Source organism: Amblyomma maculatum, unplaced genomic scaffold, assembly GCF_055883805.1.
Source record: "Amblyomma maculatum isolate TAMU_Amacu unplaced genomic scaffold, ASM5588380v1 scaffold_13, whole genome shotgun sequence".
NCBI classification, from domain to species: Eukaryota; Metazoa; Arthropoda; class Arachnida; order Ixodida; family Ixodidae; genus Amblyomma; species Amblyomma maculatum.
Genome location: NW_028146738.1, coordinates 18,790,877 through 18,812,448, shown reverse-complemented (window position 1 = coordinate 18,812,448; position 21,572 = coordinate 18,790,877). Strand labels below are relative to the sequence as shown.

The window sequence follows — 21,572 nt, the reverse complement described above, 5'->3', positions numbered from 1 at the left end:
CCGATGATGTTGCGGTTTTTACGGTTAACTAGGAGGGTATACCCGAAGTTGTTGATTCTGTAAAAACCTTTACCGAAGTTACAGGCACACACGGTAAACTGGTCCAAGTCCCTGGGACTCTGGCATGGTAGATGGCAAAGTTATCCTGATAAATTTGCAAACGTGTCCTGGGTGACGACTCCGACAAAGCACCTTGGCGTGCCACTAGAATGCTGTCGTGATAGCGAGAAATATTGGAGAGCATGCACAGATGACATGCGGGAAAGGGCAGTTAAGTGGAAAGGAACTGGTTTATCAATTTTTGCAAGAGCCAGAGTGTGCAACCTCTTCTTCATTTCTAGGCTGTGGTATGTGATGTAAGTTTTACACTGTGCAAGATTGAGTGTGCAGAAGCTGCATAGAATATTCGCGGTTTTTGTGTGGGCTTCAAAATGGGAAAGATGCAGCCGCACGAATTTATTCAGAAGTGTCAAGGATGGCGGCGTGGGCTTAGGGCATCTTTTTTTGCGGCAGATTATCAGCAGATTTCTGTTCCTGCGTGACGTTCATCATCCATTTTTGTTCACTGTCTGCCAAATTAGGCTTGGACGTGCACTGCCAGATTTTGTTGTGCCAACCGAATGTTACATGGGAGGTATTTTTGGTTACTTTAGAGAAGTTCAAAGTGTGCGATTTCTTTCTGCAAGATTTTCAAAAGAATATTTATCAACTCTGAAAAAGAAAAAGTTGTACAAAGGTTTGTGCGACGTTGTTCTTTCGGAGCCCATCTATAGGCCATATACAGGGGAGGCCCTGGCAGGAATGTACTGAAGAGGGTAAAAAGAATGAAAGTGCCGGCAGCGGCTAAAACTTTCCTTTTTAAGTTGCATACTGGAACTGGAACTTTTTGGGACGTACTTCAAAGAACCGTAAAGAAATATTTACCTATTAATCCTTACGGAATACAGTACTTACCCACGCAAAATAAGGAGGGGGTTCCATATGGCGTTCACGCATGGCAGGATATCCCTGTGATCCTGATGCGCGTCCTGCACGAATTTTTTTCCGCGAGGCTCTTCATTGGTTTATCGGGATTGTGACGTTTGACGATGATAATCCTGAGTGGTTGCCAAAGGTAGAACCTTTGATGGATCTTAAGGAATTGCAAAAAAGCCAGCCCCTGGCAGGCTTATTATATCAATTTCTTGTGTGTGTTTGTTTTGTCTTGCAAAAGTCAGGCAATGAAGAAAAAAAAAAGCCGGGGTGGTGCAGTGGTAAGACGCCAGACTACTGTGCCGGAGTACCCGGCTTAGATCCCGACCTCGGCGGCTGCGTTTCGATGGAGGCGAAACGAAGAGGCGTCCGTGTGCTGTGCGATGTCAGCGCACGTTAAAGATCCCCAGGTGGTCAAAATTACTCCGTAGCCCTCCACTATGGCTCCTCTTTCTCTCTATCCACTTTCACTCCCACCTTCATCCCTTTCCTTACGGACGGTTCAGGTATACACAGAAACAAGTGTAACAGATGCTGCGCCTTTCCCTTCCTATGAACCAAGTATTATTATTATTATTATGCTCACAGAATTTTGCACAGGGCTAAGCGTCTTTAGTTGCTTTTGCTTTTAGGGAAAGGAAGACGCGGTATTTCTGACTTCTGGGTGGACATCTACACTTAAAATGATCGGCATACAATCGAAGGCACAATGTATGTACGTATGTCGCCTGTTTGAATCCTTATCGCAAACCACCCTCCACCTCGACTTGTCGTGTGTTGCTGAATGGGAAGCGAAATGGTGTGACGTCACACTGCATGCTGCAGCACAAGGAACAGTTGCGCGACAATTTTGTTTCGAAATTACGTTAGTAGTTTTCTCAGACAGGTTTTTCTCTGTTGGTCAGGCGTAGGCGACGCCTTTTCGACCGAATGAGCTGTATACACCTTCGCGTAATAAAATAAAGAGATTAGGCAAGTGTAGTCGTTGTCACATCTCTCAACGCGGCAGTGTGTCCGGTGTTCGTGATCTCGTGAGGAAGGCTATTCAATCGCTTATTGGGCGTAGATTGGAAGGCATTTTAAACGGTTCAATACGGTCAAAGATACGCATAAAGCTGCTGTGACTGTGTCAAAGGCTGCTTGTTTTCATCATGACTGAAATCCGTTAATTGAAAAAAAAAAAGCGGAGCAACTCTTCTACGCGATCCGCTGTAAGAAGAAGGTACGCGCATCGTGAGGGAATGGGGATCAGAGGAACGCAAGCAGGGTGCTTGCCTGCGAAAGCTAGTGTGGCTGTTAAGTTGGTGCAAACGAAAAGGTCCGTACAATTTTCGTAATAATATTCTGTCCAGGTCAGTGTAGCGAATAATATTATTAATATTAATAATAATCATAATAATAATTGATTCACAGAAAGGTGTCCACACTTGTGCTGTGGATACCTGAACCGCGCCGTAAGGGAAGGGAGGGAGGTGGGAGCAAGAGTGGAAAAAGAGAAAAGGGAGTCGGTAGTGGAGGGCTACGGAGTAATTGCGACCACCTTTTTGGCTCTTCTGGATACTCCCCGAAAAGACACCAGACGGCAAAAATTACTATCAAACTATCAAACCAGAAAGTATGAAAGCCAGCTAGTTGCGCGAATTTCGTAAGTGAACGCTTACGCAAACGATCCTTGCCTCCGAATTCCCACATGTGACGGAGCCATTCGACTTCGCTACTATATCCTGGCACAGCATGTGAACCGCTTTGCTCATCACTACGTCCGTTTTTGGCCCGACTGCGAAAGCCCCTTCTGGCCTTTCCTTCGTTCACACGCACTACTTGCTATGTCCAGCTCGACCATTCCATCCTCTTGGGCCCACTTCCCATCACTCCGAATGGTCACCGCTGGGTGAGCGAGGCCGCCGTGTATTGCCTCGGACACCAGGCTGAAACATCGCTAGTGCCGTCTGCCTCAGGGTCTACCGTTCCCGGAATCATCTGGTTGCCCGGTTTCCTGCACCCAAAAAACTGTTGTGCGACCGAACATGCATATTTTAAGCGGAGAAACCCTGCTTCGACAGTGCTACATTATTCGTAGCTCCACAACTAACTAACGCTCTCATACGAAAAGGTACCAGCGGACGCCTCACATTATCTGCAGCAATAAATGACCATTGTAATCTTGAAAGGAGTCCATAGTTTGTGACTTATGCCTAAACACAGCCCCGCACAACCGATTTCTTCCTTTTCTTTCTCCAGTTCTGGCGAGAGCCCACTTGCACTTACCGCCCTCACGTTGCCGAAGCTGCGAATGTTTGAGAAGCCGCCAACATTACAGAATGTCGCCAACTTGCCATATCATTTACGACAGAGGACCAGTGTCGCAAACAGCTGCAAGGCACCACTGGTGCTGCTCCATGCATTACCCCGGCGGCTCCCTTGCCTCGCCTTGGGTTCTTCCACCGGCACCGGGTTTTATACACATCTGCAGTCTAACGCCTACAAGGTGTTTCAAAGAAACCGCCCTCTAATTTTAAGAAATAGGATTTTGAAGGTTTGAAGAAAGCTTCTGCGGAATAATAATAGCAGTGATGGCGAATAGCAAAAAACAGGTGAATAATATTATCTAGTAACCTTTTTGCCTAATTTATAACATTTAAAATTTTGACTATTGCAGTTAGGCGTCCGCTTTTAATTAGAGATTTGCAGCCGCGCATAAAGACTCACGCTTTTGATTAGTTGGCGCGTGAAGCGACGCCTCCGGCCACATAAATGTATGATACAAGTGTCACCTCCCTTCCCTGCCCCGTGTGTGCTGCGGTGCTCGCCGCGGCTTGATGCCCTCGCTCACGCGGGAAAGAGAAGGTTATGTGAAATCTTCGCCTGAAGCGGCGTTCACTGGAAGCACTCCTTGCGAGCGGGCTTTCCGAAAACCAGGCACCCTTTGGCAAGAGGTATCCGCAGTTTGTTCAGCCAAGCTGCGAGGGTAATCACGCTTTCTAAGGTTCTATAACTTTTTGTGGTATTAATAACGGCCTACTGTTAATAGGTAATTCCAACCTGGAGCCCAAGCTTAAAAACTTAAAATTTTCTATACTAAAATGAACGGAGAAGCCGTCTTCCTAGGATGAAAATCCTATTTTGAAAAATTAGTTGCGAGATTGCCTGAAGTACCGCTATAATGCGTCTCATATCGTAATGTCAGTAAAATTCTTGAAATCAATTAGACCGTCCTAGGTTTTGCGTCGTCGAAGGTGCCACATTGGGCACGCCGACCACCTAAAGTCGTCCAGAGGCAACTCGTAGATAATAATCCGGCGGCTTCCTTTGTTACCTAAGTTAGTTGGATGCGTCTTTTTTCTTTCGGAGATAATTTTACTCTAGCATTGCACATTCGCTTGGTTTTGAAAACGACCACGATCCCAAACGTGCCTTTGCTGCGGAGCAAAAGTAGACCGTTGACGTTTCTCGATCCCAGAGACAAGATGGATTAAACGCCTTGAGTCATGGTGAATATATTTTATTATTATTATTATTATTATTATTATTATTATTATTATTATTATTATTATTATTATTATTATTATTATTATTATTATTATTATTATTATTATTATTATTATTATTATTATTATTATTATTATTATTATTATTATTATTATTATTATTATTATTATTATTATTATTATTATTATTATTATTCTGCCTTTCCTCGCGTGTGGAAAATGGCACGCGTGTTTCCTGTCTTCAAGTCTGGAAACAAAACTGATGTTTCCAATTATCGTCCGATTTCTCTTCTATGTGCAACCTCTAAGCTTTTCGAATTAGCTTTGCACAGCGTACTTTCCTTCCATCTCAAACATATCATAGTACCGAATCAACATGGCTTCATGTCGGGTCGCTCTACTTCCACCAACCTAGTCACGTTTATGACGTATGCCTCTGCAGCAGTCCTTCAGAGGGGTCAGGTTGACACTGTGTACTGTGATATGAGCAAAGCTTTCGACGTTGTTACTCACTCACTACTTCTTGAAAAACTTTTACTCTCTGGCGTTGAAGTCTCACTCGTATCCCTCCTACGCAACTATCTCCTTGATCGCTTCTGCTTTGTCAGTGTCAATGGACAGACTTCTTTCGTTTACCCTGCAACGAGTGCAGTTCCTCAAGGTTCAGTACTAGGCCCGCTTCTCTTCTCCGTTTTTATTAATGATGTTTCCTCGGCGATAAAGAACTCCTCGTTTCTTCTTTATGCTGATGATATAAAAATATTCAAGGTAATACATTCTTTTCAAGATTGCGTGTTGTTGCAATCGGACATATCTGCTTTTTCTGATTGGTGTGCGATGAATCGACTTACCCTCAATTCTTCCAAAACTAGGGTTGTGTCCTTTACTCGTAAAACACATAGCTTTCTCTACCATTATTCTGTCAATTCTGTGCTGTTGGATAGGGTTGATGAAATTAATGACCTTGGTGTACTTTTTGACCGCACCCTCAGCTTCTCCTCTCACACTAAACGCATTGCTCAGCGGGCTATGCGCACACTCGGATTCGTTTGCAGACTTTCGAGAGAGTTCCATACTCCACTTCCGTTCCTAAAACTGTACCTGTCCATATGCCTCCCGGTCTTGGAGTATGCGTCGGTTGTTTGGAATGGCACTTGCAAATCGAACTTGGACAAGGTTGACAGAAAACAAAAAAAATTTTTACGGATATTTCATTATCGCTTTCCTTTCGCAACTTCCCCCTCTCGCTCCACCAGGAGCGCCCAACTGAATCTTCCTTCCCTTCACTGCCGTCGTATCAGACTTGATATCATATTTCTGTACAAACTCCTTCATGGCCACATTATGTGCCCTCAGCTCTTAGAGTACATCCTACTGCGCGTTCCGCGAAAGAGCATGAGGGAATTCAGACCATTTCAGGTTTCTCCTCTTCATTCCCACTCCCCTCTGGACAGGATGCAGTGGTTATTTAACTCTTTTTGTCCTCACCTTGACATCTTCCAAAACTCGCTCTGTTCATTTACATTGGATGTTCGTAGCGTTGTATTCTAAATAGTACTTTATCACATATAACTCCCACTTTCTAGCCTTAAATTGTATTTACTTCACTTTTTGCTTTTTCTCCTGTTCAATGCTGTCTGTATCTTGAACTACTTTTTATCCGTTTCTTGCTTATATTTCAACTTTAAACTTTATATTCGAATCTTACTGTCCCTTGTTCAATTTTACTTCTTTATTGTATTATTCTGTATTTCTAGCCTGTGTTTTAAGTACCATGCACTTGTTGCGCCTGGAATGGTTGTTTATTTTATGTATATTTCTATATTACTATAATCAATGTCAGTCATCTGTTTTTTTTTTTTTTTTTTTCTCTTCTACCTACCGTTCTTTTTTTTTTTTCTTTATTTCCTGGTGTGCTAAAAAATTCTCTCACTGTGTATATAAGTGATGATACTCATTGTTTGCTTAATTTCCGTGATACTTTTCGTCTCAGTTTCATTTCATCTATTATTTATTTCTTTTTTTTGTGTTCTCTCTGTGTGTGTAAACATGTTTGTGCTTTTTCATTTTTTTTTGTGCTGCAGCACAAAGACCACATGGTTGTTCCTGCGCACATTAAATAAAGATTGATTGATTGATTGATTGATTGATTGATTATTATTATTATTATTATTATCATTCGCCTGGAAGGGTTGTTTATTTTATGTATATTTCTATATTACTATAATCAATGTCAGTTATTTGTTGTTGTTTTTTTTTTGTCTTCTATCTACCGTTCGTTTTTTTTTTTCTTTATTTCCTGGTGTGCTAAAAAATTCTCTCACTGTGTATATAAGTGATGCTACTCATTGTTTGCTTACTTTCCGTGATACTTTTCGTCTGTTTCATTTCATGTATTATTTATTTCTTTTTTTGTGTTCTCTTTGTGTGTGTAAACATGTTAGTGCTTTTTCATTTTTGTTTCTTTTTTTTTATTTGTGCTGCAGCACAAAGACCACATGGTTGTTCCTGCGCACATTAAATAAAGATTGATTGATAAAGATTGATTGATTGATTATTATTATTATTATTATTATTATTATTATTATTATTATTATTATTATTATTATTATTATTATTATTATTATTATTATTATTATTATTATTATTATTATTATTATTATTATTATTATTATTATTATTATTATTATTATTATTATTATTATTATTATTATTATTATTATTATTATTATTATTATTATTATTATTATTATTATTATTATTATTATTCTGCCTTTCCTCGCGTGTGGAAAATGGCACGCGTGTTTCCTGTCTTCAAGTCTGGAAACAAAACTGATGTTTCCAATTATCGTCCGATTTCTCTTCTATGTGCAACCTCTAAGCTTTTCGAATTAGCTTTGCACAGCGTACTTTCCTTCCATCTCAAACATATCATAGTACCGAATCAACATGGCTTCATGTCGGGTCGCTCTACTTCCACCAACCTAGTCACGTTTATGACGTATGCCTCTGCAGCAGTCCTTCAGAGGGGTCAGGTTGACACTGTGTACTGTGATATGAGCAAAGCTTTCGACGTTGTTACTCACTCACTACTTCTTGAAAAACTTCTACTCTCTGGCGTTGAAGTCTCACTCGTATCCCTCCTACGCAACTATCTCCTTGATCGCTTCTGCTTTGTCAGTGTCAATGGACAGACTTCTTTCGTTTACCCTGCAACGAGTGCAGTTCCTCAAGGTTCAGTACTAGGCCCGCTTCTCTTCTCCGTTTTTATTAATGATGTTTCCTCGGCGATAAAGAACTCCTCGTTTCTTCTTTATGCTGATGATATAAAAATATTCAAGGTAATACATTCTTTTCAAGATTGCGTGTTGTTGCAATCGGACATATCTGCTTTTTCTGATTGGTGTGCGATGAATCGACTTACCCTCAATTCTTCCAAAACTAGGGTTGTGTCCTTTACTCGTAAAACACATAGCTTTCTCTACCATTATTCTGTCAATTCTGTGCTGTTGGATAGGGTTGATGAAATTAATGACCTTGGTGTACTTTTTGACCGCACCCTCAGCTTCTCCTCTCACACTAAACGCATTGCTCAGCGGGCTATGCGCACACTCGGATTCGTTTGCAGACTTTCGAGAGAGTTCCATACTCCACTTCCGTTCCTAAAACTGTACCTGTCCATATGCCTCCCGGTCTTGGAGTATGCGTCGGTTGTTTGGAATGGCACTTGCAAATCGAACTTGGACAAGGTTGACAGAAAACAAAAAAAATTTTTACGGATATTTCATTATCGCTTTCCTTTCGCAACTTCCCCCTCTCGCTCCACCAGGAGCGCCCAACTGAATCTTCCTTCCCTTCACTGCCGTCGTATCAGACTTGATATCATATTTCTGTACAAACTCCTTCATGGCCACATTATGTGCCCTCAGCTCTTAGAGTACATCCTACTGCGCGTTCCGCGAAAGAGCATGAGGGAATTCAGACCATTTCAGGTTTCTCCTCTTCATTCCCACTCCCCTCTGGACAGGATGCAGTGGTTATTTAACTCTTTTTGTCCTCACCTTGACATCTTCCAAAACTCGCTCTGTTCATTTACATTGGATGTTCGTAGCGTTGTATTCTAAATAGTACTTTATCACATATAACTCCCACTTTCTAGCCTTAAATTGTATTTACTTCACTTTTTGCTTTTTCTCCTGTTCAATGCTGTCTGTATCTTGAACTACTTTTTATCCGTTTCTTGCTTATATTTCAACTTTAAACTTTATATTCGAATCTTACTGTCCCTTGTTCAATTTTACTTCTTTATTGTATTATTCTGTATTTCTAGCCTGTGTTTTAAGTACCATGCACTTGTTGCGCCTGGAATGGTTGTTTATTTTATGTATATTTCTATATTACTATAATCAATGTCAGTCATCTGTTTTTTTTTTTTTTTTTTTTTCTCTTCTACCTACCGTTCTTTTTTTTTTTTTCTTTATTTCCTGGTGTGCTAAAAAATTCTCTCACTGTGTATATAAGTGATGATACTCATTGTTTGCTTAATTTCCGTGATACTTTTCGTCTCAGTTTCATTTCATCTATTATTTATTTCTTTTTTTTGTGTTCTCTCTGTGTGTGTAAACATGTTTGTGCTTTTTCATTTTTTTTTTGTGCTGCAGCACAAAGACCACATGGTTGTTCCTGCGCACATTAAATAAAGATTGATTGATTGATTGATTGATTGATTGATTATTATTATTATTATTATTATCATTCGCCTGGAAGGGTTGTTTATTTTATGTATATTTCTATATTACTATAATCAATGTCAGTTATTTGTTGTTGTTTTTTTTTTTGTCTTCTATCTACCGTTCGTTTTTTTTTTTTCTTTATTTCCTGGTGTGCTAAAAAATTCTCTCACTGTGTATATAAGTGATGCTACTCATTGTTTGCTTACTTTCCGTGATACTTTTCGTCTGTTTCATTTCATGTATTATTTATTTCTTTTTTTGTGTTCTCTTTGTGTGTGTAAACATGTTAGTGCTTTTTCATTTTTGTTTCTTTTTTTTTATTTGTGCTGCAGCACAAAGACCACATGGTTGTTCCTGCGCACATTAAATAAAGATTGATTGATTGATTATTATTATTATTATTATTATTATTATTATTATTATTATTATTATTATTATTATTATTATTATTATTATTATTATTATTATTATTATTATTATTATTATTATTATTATTATTATTATTATTATTATTATTATTATTATTATTATTATTATCCAAAATGTTAAAAACAGCGATTGTGAGACCAATACAAAAAGGTGGCAAGAGAGAGAACCTTGAGAATCATAGACCAATATCCGTTTTGCCTGTACTGTCCCAAAGTTTAGAAAAACGTATTCTAGAGTGCATGACAACGTTTGTAAAAAAAATTTCTATTCTATCTGACCGATAGTTCGGTTTCATCGAAGGTCGTGGAACGCTTTCACTTCTCGAAGAATTTGCAGATGAACTCTATACAACTTTTGATCACAATCTGAGTGCATGTGGCTTGTTTCTAGATATTGCCAAGGCATTTGACACAGTAAATCATAAAATTTTGTCGCAAAATTTATACCTGCTTGGATTTAGGGGACCATTTCATGACCTATTGAGAAGTTATTTAGAAGATCGCTCACAAGTTGTAGCCCTTGATTCCACCACAGCCGTTAGCAGCCGTCAGATGTCGGGGGCTGGTGTTCCTCAAGGGTCTATCCTATCACCATTGCTTTTCCATTTATTTATCAATGACTTCGCGTCAGCAGTAACAAATGCCTTGGTCTTTCAGTACGCCGACGATACTGTTTTACTTACGAAGCATATTTCCTACAAAAGTGCTGTTGCTTTAGTACAAGAAAATATCCGTATCGCAATGAACTGGTTTTCCATGAGTGGTCTTTTGGTAAACCAAGAAAAAACAAAATTGGTCTGTTTTAGAAACCCATTGAAGATAACTGTACTGATTGAATCGGTTTTTTTGCACTCCCACAATGATAAAGACTGCCATTGTACTCCAGTTGAAAATGTTGATTGTATAAAATATCTAGGGATTTAGTTTGATAGCGATCTCTCATGGCATAGTCACATGGCTTACGTGGCAGATTACGTAGAACGGCATGGTTACTGTTTACAGTTAAATATTTCCTTCCTTTATCGGCAGAAAAGAAAATCATGCATGCACTTGCATACAGTGTTATAAGATACGGCATCACAGTCTTTGCGCACTCTTCGCAAAGATGGCATGATCGGGTAGACGCTCTTCTAAAGTATATGTTGAAAAGTACCAGCTGTGAACATTCCTTTCCCTCTCAAGTAAGCTTGTTTTATGTTCTTGGTCTACCGTCCTTTGAAATTTTATATAAGCAAACTTATTCTTCGGCACTTTTGGAATCCTGCTTTCAAGACGAGAGCAGTTTCGGCCAGAACACTACGGAATTGTCAGGGCTACACGGTCGCCACATACGCGACCAGATACGGCAAAGCAAGACGATTTGTGTATGCCCCTACAATATTCAATATGCTTCCTAAACAGATGTTGTCCGCTACTTCTAAAGCCACCGTAAAACAAATGCTCCAATTTGTGAAGTTTTTATTCTATAGGACACGGGAAACTTGCAAGTTTCAATTTTTTTATTTTTTTTTCTTCTCTTTTAGACAATGTATCTTCCGTAGTATTTATATTTCAGCGTGTGCGCGTACTTACTCTGATATTTTATTGCCTTTACTCTTCGCCGCCGATTTTGCCGGGCCTAGTCCTGCAGGCCTCCTCTTGGCTTTGACAAGCCAGAGTCTGTATGTATCCCAATGCCCTTACAAAAATGCATGTAGGGTTTCTATAGAAATTCGAAAGCGTTGTGTCAATACACGCTGTTGAAAGTCTGTTGATAATCGGCAACATCTTGGATGATGCAGTGTTGACCTCTTGTTGAGCGCTTATGAAATAGTGGCCCATGTGTTTCTTAAGAGCGCTTTTAGAATTCGCGCAACTGAAATTCTGTTGATTTCAGGCTCAAATGCTTCAGAAACTCTGCAAGTGACGCTTTTTGATTTTCTGCTACCTTTCCACTCCTGAACAACAGAAAATAGTACACGACCATCGGTTTGCCAGGAGCAGACACGGGATGATTTTCATTAATGCAAAAGTAGTACAGTACATCTCCTAGCTGCGATAAGTCACCACATTCTATGTTCTGCCCGACCAATCAACAATCCTGTCTGATCAGTGCTGGTTAATGATAAGCATAGTGAGGCATAAAAGAACAAAACAGATCTTGATCTTTTAAGCCCCATTATACTTACTCACTCATTAACCTACACTAAACTGACTAAATTGTTGATTGATCGAGCAGAACATAGAATGTGTTGACTGACCGCAGCAAGGATATGTGCTGTTCTACTTGTGCATTAATGTAAACCACCTCGTGCCTGCTCCTGGCTAACCGTTGATCACGCAGCATTTTCTGTTAATCCGCAGCGGAAAGGGAACACAGAATAAAAAATGCGCGTTAATGAGAAAGAAAAAATATGCATCTTTGGTGAACCCATAACATGAGCTGGGCTGTTTATTTGCTTTATTTCAATTCATATGCAAGGTATGACGCCAGGCTATTCTTTGCGTAAAACGCTGATACGTCCGGGAACTCCTCGCATGTGATGCTGAAATAAACAATATAAATCATAATTAAGTTGCGGTATATACTAACTTAAAAATAGAGGAAAGGCATTTGTGCGCTGCTCCACGTCATAGCTCAAGAAATTTCTTGTCTAAAATGAGTTGTCACTGTCTTTCACTGCTTAGACGGCATCGACCGCCGCTTCCACAGCTCGGCAGCACTGCCACATCGTTCATTTCTCCCTGATAAACAATATATGCTGCCGTCAAAGATCCTATTGTGAATATAAATAGCAAAGTGCAAGTCACAAGCATTACTACCCAGAAAACTTGAAGCAGAATTACCAACTATAGGCACCAAAATGAGTGGAAACAAAAACAAACACTGCAAAAATGGTGGAGCTGCACAGATTCAATAATCCACAATGTGTGACAGAGGCATATTATGATCTCGATAATGTGTCCGTCTCAGCGCGAGTAGCGTATCGAAAGAGTACAGCACTGTGCCGAACAATCCGTCAAAAACGGTCACCTTGTAAAAGAAAGAAAATGTCGCCATCCCAACTGGCGTTCCATCGGCCCCAGCGTCCGCGTTAGAGACAAGCCTGGTTCTCTCTCTCTCCCTCCTTTTTTTCCGACGAGGCTGGCTTGCCTGCTAGAAATATTTACATGCTCGCTTCCCCTTGTAGCACACACTGTACAAGACTGGCACAAACACGAATAGGAAAAAGTAAAACTCTCACCAAAGTGCAGACGCTCCCTCCGCCCGTGCCGGCTTTTCGCCCAGAATCCAAAACGCCTGCGACTGTTGAACTTCTTAAACACGTCCTCCTTGCGCAGAAGCTGCCACCCAAGAGCGGATTCCTCCGAAGACTTAAATGCGTACGTTCGCGCTCAAATTTGAACAAAACGATCTTCGTGATAATCACCAGCGAAAAACCTACATACGGTGCTTCGCTCACAGTGCAAGATGCGACCACGGTGGCGGGAAAACGCCAACTGAACTGGCACATCGCCGCACTCAGCGTACCCGCGTCCGCGTGCAAAGAAAACAGGGCGCGGAAGAACAGCTTCGGTGAAAAGGGGGAGCCGCCGCCCCCGCTGCGCGAGCTATGCTGCAGCCAAGGTCATCTCCGTGAAGACAAACCACGGAGAAGGCAGAGAGCAGAGACCCAGAGGGAGCAACCCCTCCCCCCCTCCCCCTTTTTCCCCCCAGCCGACAGGAAGTAACTCTCGACCCTCCGGACATGCTGGCGCCGTTCGCGGCACGGGGGAAAGATGGGTGTGGACAGTAGCAAGGCAGTGGCCGAATGCTTCTTTGAAAAGACGAGTCGCGGATAGAAGACGCGTGTAATCCTATTTTTTTTTTTCTTTTTATTTCATACGCGAATGTTTTTGCTATGCGTGTTAACTCTATAGTATGCGTGGGATCAATCCGTCATTATTAGAACCCCTCAATGTTCAAAGTGACTTCATTTTAGCATGGTGTCCACTTTAAGAAAGGAAGGAAAAGAAAAAAATAACAGTTAAATTCTCCAAAGACATACAGGATTCCAATACAGACTGCACCTCATTTTGCGGCAAAAGCTACGGGCAAAAATACCTAGGCTTGGGCAGAATGTCAGACCCTGAAGCATATATATAGTGAACTTTGCAACTGGTTTAAAAAAGCTTTGTCCTGCCCTACATGGTAGGTTCAATCTAGGATCCTGTTTGTTAGTATGATGACTCACTGAACTTGTTTTATGATAAATATAAAATATGTCCTACCACTAAAGTTACCTTCTGCGACATACAGAAGCTGATTCATTACTGATTCTGACTGACATTCAACGATGTATTTGCATTATTAGTGGAGGCTTTGCCATCATGAAGTTTTTAGGGCATATTTTCACTGTGTTGCGAAGCTTGAGCTAAGTGTGCACCGTTAATATGTACTTTTATATAACATGAACGAGCACGCAACTGCATGCTGCTCTTATATTTCCCTTTGCAGAATGTGGCCAATAGTTGATTACAAGTGAGACCAAAAATTCATAACGAAATTGTCACATCATGTTCTTATCATTTGTGCCTAAAACTACTTAAAAACATGGGTCAGCTTGAACAGTACACGCTAATTGTTCGTGAACGTTGAAAACTGACAACAAAAAGCACATAGAAAAAATAGCACAAAAAGTCTATTGGGTAGAACACAATGAAAATTCTGTGGGCCCTGTAAAGATTGCACTCAGCTGGGGTTGAATGTCTATCGAAATTCAATAAATTCAAAAGGCGGTCAATAGTCCAACAATAGAGTTTCAAAACTCATTTTTGTAAGGGTGTGTTGAGGCAATATATTATTATTATTATTATTATTATTATTATTATTATTATTATTATTATTATTATTATTATTATTATTATTATTATTATTATTATTATTATTATTATTATTATTATTATTATTAAGGACGCATGTGCGCTGTGCTCTCGCCCGTTTTTTTGGCAAGCAGCAGTTTTTACGATGTGCCGACTGTACGAAACGTGTTCACACGAAGTGCGTCACTTGGGCGGATGACGAGCTGCAACTCCTGAAGTCCGGCTCTCGGCCATTCGTGTGCAATTTGTGTGCGTCGTCGTCGTCTGACGGTGTTAGGCTTAGCGACGGTGGTGCGCCGGCCGCTACGTTCCTTTCTCCCGTCGACCCGCTCCGGCCCAGCAACCCGACCGGTTTTCCCCCTTCAACCGCGACCGGCGAACATGGCGGTGAGTTTACCTCGCTACGGGCTCTCCTCCCCGACGCGCTTGAGGGAGCTCCTTTTCTCTTTTCTGAGCGATGAGGTCGCCCAGCTACGAGAGGAGAACGAGCGCCTTCGTGGAGAGAACTCGCGGGTTTTCGTACAACAAGCCGAGGTCATTGCCTCTCTACGTGCCGATGTTCGCGGCCTACGCCAGGAGCTTGTGCGGTGCGCTGCTTCGCAGTCTGAGCGTCATCTCGTTGTCTCCGTGGGCAATCCTACCCGTGAGGAGCAGCCGTCTGTGGACTAATCCGCCGCTCTTCATCGAGGGATGACTCACGGCGATATTACCTGTTCATCTTCTGCCTTTGCTCCTCCCCGTGCGGTTAACTCACCCAGTGCGATGAAGAAGCAAAAGTCGAGCCATTACTGGCGCATCGAGCTCATCTGTCCTGAACGTTGCCATTTACCAAAAGAAACGTCCGAAGACTATTTTCGTCTCTAAACTCAGTCCCGATACAACATCGGTAGACCTTACCAACCATGTAAAGTCAGTGAATATTACCCCCATTTCCTGCCGGCAGCTGAAAACAAGGTACGACTCCTACTCGTCCTTCCATATTGAAGTTGATGAAGATTCCTACAGCAAGCTTGTTGAGCCTTCGATGTGGCCGATCGGTTGCATATACAAGGACTTTCGTGGGAAGTTTTACGACGATATGCTTCATCCCTCAGAACTGACGCAAAATTGTAGTGGCCCCTAATTTGGACACCTATTATCAAAACGCCCGAGGTCTTCGGACTAAGGGATCTGAATTTTTTTCTAGCGTCTTGTCCTGTTCCTATACCGCTGTTGTGGTTACCGAAACCTAGCTGTCAAGTGATATTCCTTCCAATGATTTCTTTCCAAATAATTACTCTGTTTTTCGTAGCGCCCGCCCTAAAACAGGTCCCAAATCAAGAGGAGGTGGAGTGCTCATTGCTATTGACAGTTTGGTGAAGTGTGTTCGACGTTCCGATCTGGAACGGTTGAAGAATGTGTGTGGCTCGAGCTCACTTTAAATCGACATTAAAAACTTTTACTTGCAGCTTTCTACATTCCTCCGAATCTTCCTCCTCCAGCCTATTATGATGTTCTGCTCTCAATCGAACATGTTATAACCCGTCATAGCAAACACAAACTTCTTATTTTAGGCGATTTTAATACTCCTGGTATCAACTGGAACTCATTTATTTCTGCTCACAACAATCATTACATATTAAGTAAGTGTAACGCTCTACTTGATTTTATAGCCTTTAACTCTTTGCAGCAACACAATTTCATTGAAAACTGCTGTGGTAATATTCTTGACATCTGTCTATCGAATTTTGAAAGTGCTCGAGTCTCGAGTTCAGACATACCGCTGACTCGCTGTGACAAATTTCACCCTCCGCTTCTAGTTACTACTGCTGTCTCTGCCTCACCTTCTACTAATTCAGATCGGGTGAGGAATTCGCCCCGTTTCGCGTATGCACGTGGTGATTATGTCGGTCTTTTCAATTTCTTCTCTTCCGTCGACTGGTCCCTTTTAAATGACATTAATGATTCAGATGGACAAGTCAGTCGCTTTACAGAAATAGTTCTTGATGGTATGCGTCGGAATATTACCTTTGCATCCTCCTACGCGTAGGAAGTTCCCTTTCTGGTTTTCAAGGGAACCAATAACGGCGTTAAAACTCAAGGAACGGGCCCATCGTAAAGCGAAACGCCCTGGGTTTCACAATTGGGCAGGTGAGTTTCGCCGTGTGCGTTCTCTTTGCAAACGCTTATACAAGCGGGACTACGACTCCTATCTTGAGTCTTTAGAGAGGAGTGCATCAAATCGTCCTAGTCAGTTCTGGCGTTACGTTCGCAAGCATTCCATTAAATCAGATTTAAGTATCAGCTTAGTTGACTCTCAGGGTTCGGAAATTCGGGATGTTGCCGACAGTTTTGCCCAACATTTTTCCTCCGTTTACAAACATCCACATTGTGATTCCGTTTGCCTCCCATCTGGTGCACTATCTAATTCCATTCTCTTTGACGAGGAGTTGATAACTGAGAATCTTAAGCGTCTGAGACCATCTTTGTCTCCTGGACCTGATGGCATTCCAGACGCCATAATAAAAGCCTTCAGTTATATCTTTGTACCAGTACTGACTGCCATATTTAATGAATGTTTAAAAAATGCTGCCTTTCCTCGCGTGTGGAAAGTGGCACGCGTGTTTCCTGTCTTCAAGTCTGGAAACAAATCTGATGTTTCCAATTATTGTCCGATTTCTCTTCTATGTGCAACCTCTAAGCTTTTCGAATTAGCTTTGCACAACGTACTTTCCTTCCATCTCAAACATATCATAGTACCGAATCAACATGGCTTCATGTCGGGTCGCTCTACTCCTACCAACCTAGTCACGTTTATGACGTATGTCTCTGCAACAGTCCTTCAGAGGGGTCAGGTTGACACTGTGTACTGTGATATGAGCAAAGCTTTCGACGATGTTACTCACTCACTACTTCTTGAAAAAATTCTACTCTCTGGCGTTGAAGTCTCACTCGTAGCCCTCCTACCCAACTATTTCCTTGATCGCTTCTGCTTTGTCAGTGTCAATGGACAGACTTCTTTCGTTTACCCTGCAACGAGTGGAGTTTCTCTTCTGCGTTTTTATTAATGATGTTTCCTCGGCGATAAAGAACTCCTCGTTTCTTCTTTATGCTGATGATATAAAAATATTCAAGGTAATATATTCTTTTCAAGATTGCTTGTTGTTGCAATCGGACATATCTGCTTTTTTTTATTGGTGTGCGAAGATTCAACTTATCCTCAATTCTTCCAAAACTAGGGTTATATCCTTTACTTGTAAAACACATAGCCTTCTCTACCATTATTCTGTGAATTCTGTGCTGTTGGACAGGGTTGATGAAATTAATGACCTTGGTGTACTTTTTGACCGCACCCTCAGCTTCTCCTCTCACACTAAACGCATTGCTCAGCGGGCTATGCGCACACTCGGATTCGTTTGCAGACTTTCGAGAGAGTTCCATACTCCACTTCCGTTCCTAAAACTGTACCTGTCCATATGCTTGCCGCTCTTGGAGTATGAGTCGGTTGTTTGGAATGGCACCTGCAAATCGAACTTGGACAAGGTTGACAGAGTGCAAAAAACATTTTTACGGATATTTCATTATCGCTTTCCTTGCGCAACTTCCCCCTCTCGCTCAAGCAGGAGCACCCAACTGAATCTTCCTTCTCTTCACTGCCGTGGTATCAGACTTGATATCATATTTCTGTACAAACTCCTTCATGGCCACATTATGTGCCCTCATCTCTTAGAGTACATCCTTCTGCGCTTTCCGCGAAAGAGCATGAGGGAATTCAGACCATTTCAGGTTTCTCCTCTTCATTCCCACTCCCCTCTGGACAGGATGCAGTGGTTATTTAACTCTTTTTGTCCTCACCTTGACATCTTCCAAAACTCACTCTGTTAATTTACATTGGATGTTCGTAGCGTTGTATTCTAAATAGTACTTTATCACATATAACTCCCACTTTCTAGCCTTAATATTGTATTTACTTCACTTTTTGCTTTTTCTCCTGTTCAAGGCTGTCTGTATCTTGAACTACTTTTTATCCGTTTTTTACTTATATTTCAACTTTAAACTTTATATTCGAATCTTACTGTCCCTTCTTCAATTCTACTTCTTTATTGTATTATTCTGTATTTCCAGCCTGTGTTTTAAGTTCCATGCACTTGTTGCGCCTGGAATGGTTGTTTATTTTATGTATATTCCTATATTACTATAATCAATGTCAGCCTTTTTTTTTTTCTTTCCTGTTGTGCTCAAAAATTCTCTCACTGTGTATATAAGTGATGCTACTCATTGATTGCTTACTTTTCGTGATACTTTTCGTCTCAGTTTCATTTCATGTATTATTTATTTCCTTTTTTGTGTTCTCTCTGTGTGTGTAAATATGTTTGTGCTTTTTCATTTTTGTTTCTTTTTTTTTATTTGTGCTGCAGCACGAAGACCACATGGTTGTTCCTGCGCACATTAAATAAAGATTGATTGATTTATTGATTATTATTATTATTATTATTATTATTATTATTATTATTATTATTATTATTATTATTATTATTATTATTATTATTATTATTATTATTATTATTATTATTATTATTATTATTATTATTATTATAGGTGTTATAATGATACAAACTATAAATAATAACACATTGCTTCTTCACCAAGCATTTCCTCTTGACAAGTGAAACTGAAAAGGCCCAAGTAAAATATGCAGGTTCAAAACAGAAACAAATGTGACAGATGCTGAGCCTTTCCCTTCGCGTGAAGCAATTATTAATCATTATTGTCACCCCAGTTGAAAACGAATATCCCGCCCTAACGCGCATGCGCAGTTCAAGACCTCCGCGATGGCCCATTCACACTTGCGAATCGTGGAGGTGGTTTGACCGTTTTTGTCGAAAAGCTACTATAGCAACTGGTCGCATTGGTCGAAAAGCGACAGCAGCAGGCCGTTCGACCACTACTCGATTTTCCAGCTTTGCGAGTGCTGATCGCAAACCGGTAACCAATCAGCGGCTCAGCTGAAGTGAACCTAAGTTAGCTTTACTCTATGTAGTGAGCAGTCAAGATAGACAAGATGTGGAAAGCGACCTCCAGCTAGGCCACATTTGCAAGTGCGAACATCGGTCGCGCTGCGCGGCTCTCTGTTCGTATGCGACAGCCAGTCGCACGTCCTTCGCTACTCGCAAGTGTGAATAGACCTATAGGCGTGGCCGGAGCTTGTCGCGGAGGTTACGCACAGTTGTTGATATCGTGACAGATATACAAGAGAGATGGCGATAGCTGTCAAGCACACAAATCGTCAATTCACAGGCGCGGAAGCACATCGCGGTTGCTTTGGCTCGCTCTAAGTCGTCTTCAACCACTAGCAGACAAATTTCCGCTACACTTCAATGGGCGCTACACTTTGTGAAAAAGCCGGATTCTGTGCACACCTAGCTTGGCGCTTATGCCTAAACAACTATTTTCGTTTCGGATATCTCATTCGTCAGCCGCAAACTGTCTTGCTTTGACGCTACCTCACCGAATAGAGTCGTCATTAGGCGAGCCTTAACTGTGGTGCTGATCGCCGAGGACGCGACCGCCTTTTCTTATGGCAGCAGGACACGGGCCAGCACTTATGCGTTATGCATTCCTGCAGTGGAATAATCCGGGAGTATGGATTAGACCGCTATTTTTTTCTAATACCTCTCGTGAGTTCAACCCTGCCCATAATGACTTGCACTGAGGCAGCTTAGAGTGAAACAAAAATGCGGTAAAAGATGATCAGTTATTATTTGCTGGGTTTGATAACAATTCCAGTTCCAGTTGAAGCCAGTAGGAATTGAAATGGGAACCAACTGTTCTCAACTAGGAATTGTTCCCTTAAATAATTTAAACAGGCTTTCATCTGCGTCGTCGGTTTATTTAACTTTGGAGTTGATGATTACTAATGTCATACCCTTTCAAAGAAAGAACTTGCGAAAATATCGTATTTTCAGCCCTACCATTCGGAGCTAGAAGACGACGAAGTACGAGACGTGTGCTGTTGGATACAACAAAGAAAAAAAAAGGAACCGAACACGACGAAGCGTTTTTTTACGATGAACTGTACGACGCCGAAGGTGGAGACATTTGGACTGGACCCTGCAAAGTGGGGTCAACCTGTCTGCGACGGCACACGGCCGCCCGGTACAAGCACCTTTTCTCTGCACGGTGAGGAACAGGTCCAAGTCAGCGTCGACAGCGGCCGAATCAACGCGGGCTTCAACCTGGGCCATGTCCCCGCAGAACCGCCCATCTGGGGTCAGCCATGGAACCCATTCGAGGCATTCAAAAGAACGCCTACTCCAAGAGCGAGCGCTCAACACGGCGAGTCGTTCAGCGGTGATGGATCTAATACTTCGATAGCTTCTGGATTTCTTCCGAGACCTGGGGATGGTTACCCAATGTCATCGCCGGGAGGTTGCTGGCGCCAACCCATGCCGTTTACGCCGCCAGCGTTTCCGCATGAACAAGCCCTCCCCGGGGCCATGAGGTATTTGCCTTATAACCAGCGACAGAGGCTGGTTGACTCCAACAGTGCACAAGGCAGCCAAAGCATGGAGCCAAGAGGACGTCATCGTATGTCTGAGACATCTAAGAGGATATTATTTTGTCAGACGTCGAGGGGGTACAGCCCCTATACCTCGCCGCCACAGGAGGCACGAAAACTTACGCCAGAGGAGAGTGCAAGGCACACCCGTGTTAAACGGAGCAGATGGGACAACTGCTCTGCAGGTAGTGATTTGACTGCTGGCGAAAGTGACAAAAACATTCAGTGTTCCAAGAACAATCACGACCCAATGTATGCAGCCATTGCGGAGGCAGTTAAGTCCTGGAGAAAGCTGGCTTCGAATGAGGAGAGCGAGCGTGAGCCGCAAGAACCAGCAAGGATGGCCAGTTGAAGATATACGTCGATACAACTACTGGTGCCAGTTAAAGAAAACGAATCTTGTAGCTAAGCAGCAAAATCAGGCATCCAGCCGTGGCAGTAGAACCAAAGTTTACTATTAATAAGACTGAAATAAGAAGCTGAGCTTGGCAAAATTAAATGATTCCTTGCAATGAAACCCCTGTGCATTGTCAGTTCATGGTACAGAACTACAAAAAGTAAAGACGAACCC

General features: G+C 41.7%; 1 long non-coding RNA gene across 1 annotated transcript; it reads right to left on the bottom strand.

Moving 5' to 3' along the window:
- Positions 1 to 12,021: 12,021 nt before the first annotated feature.
- On the bottom strand, positions 12,022 to 12,982 carry LOC146172295 (uncharacterized). The gene is made up of 2 exons (XR_014702493.1): positions 12,635 to 12,982; positions 12,022 to 12,146 (listed from the first exon to the last, which is right to left on the bottom strand). It is a non-coding gene; the product is annotated as an uncharacterized LOC146172295 (long non-coding RNA).
- Positions 12,983 to 21,572: the final 8,590 nt, after the last annotated feature.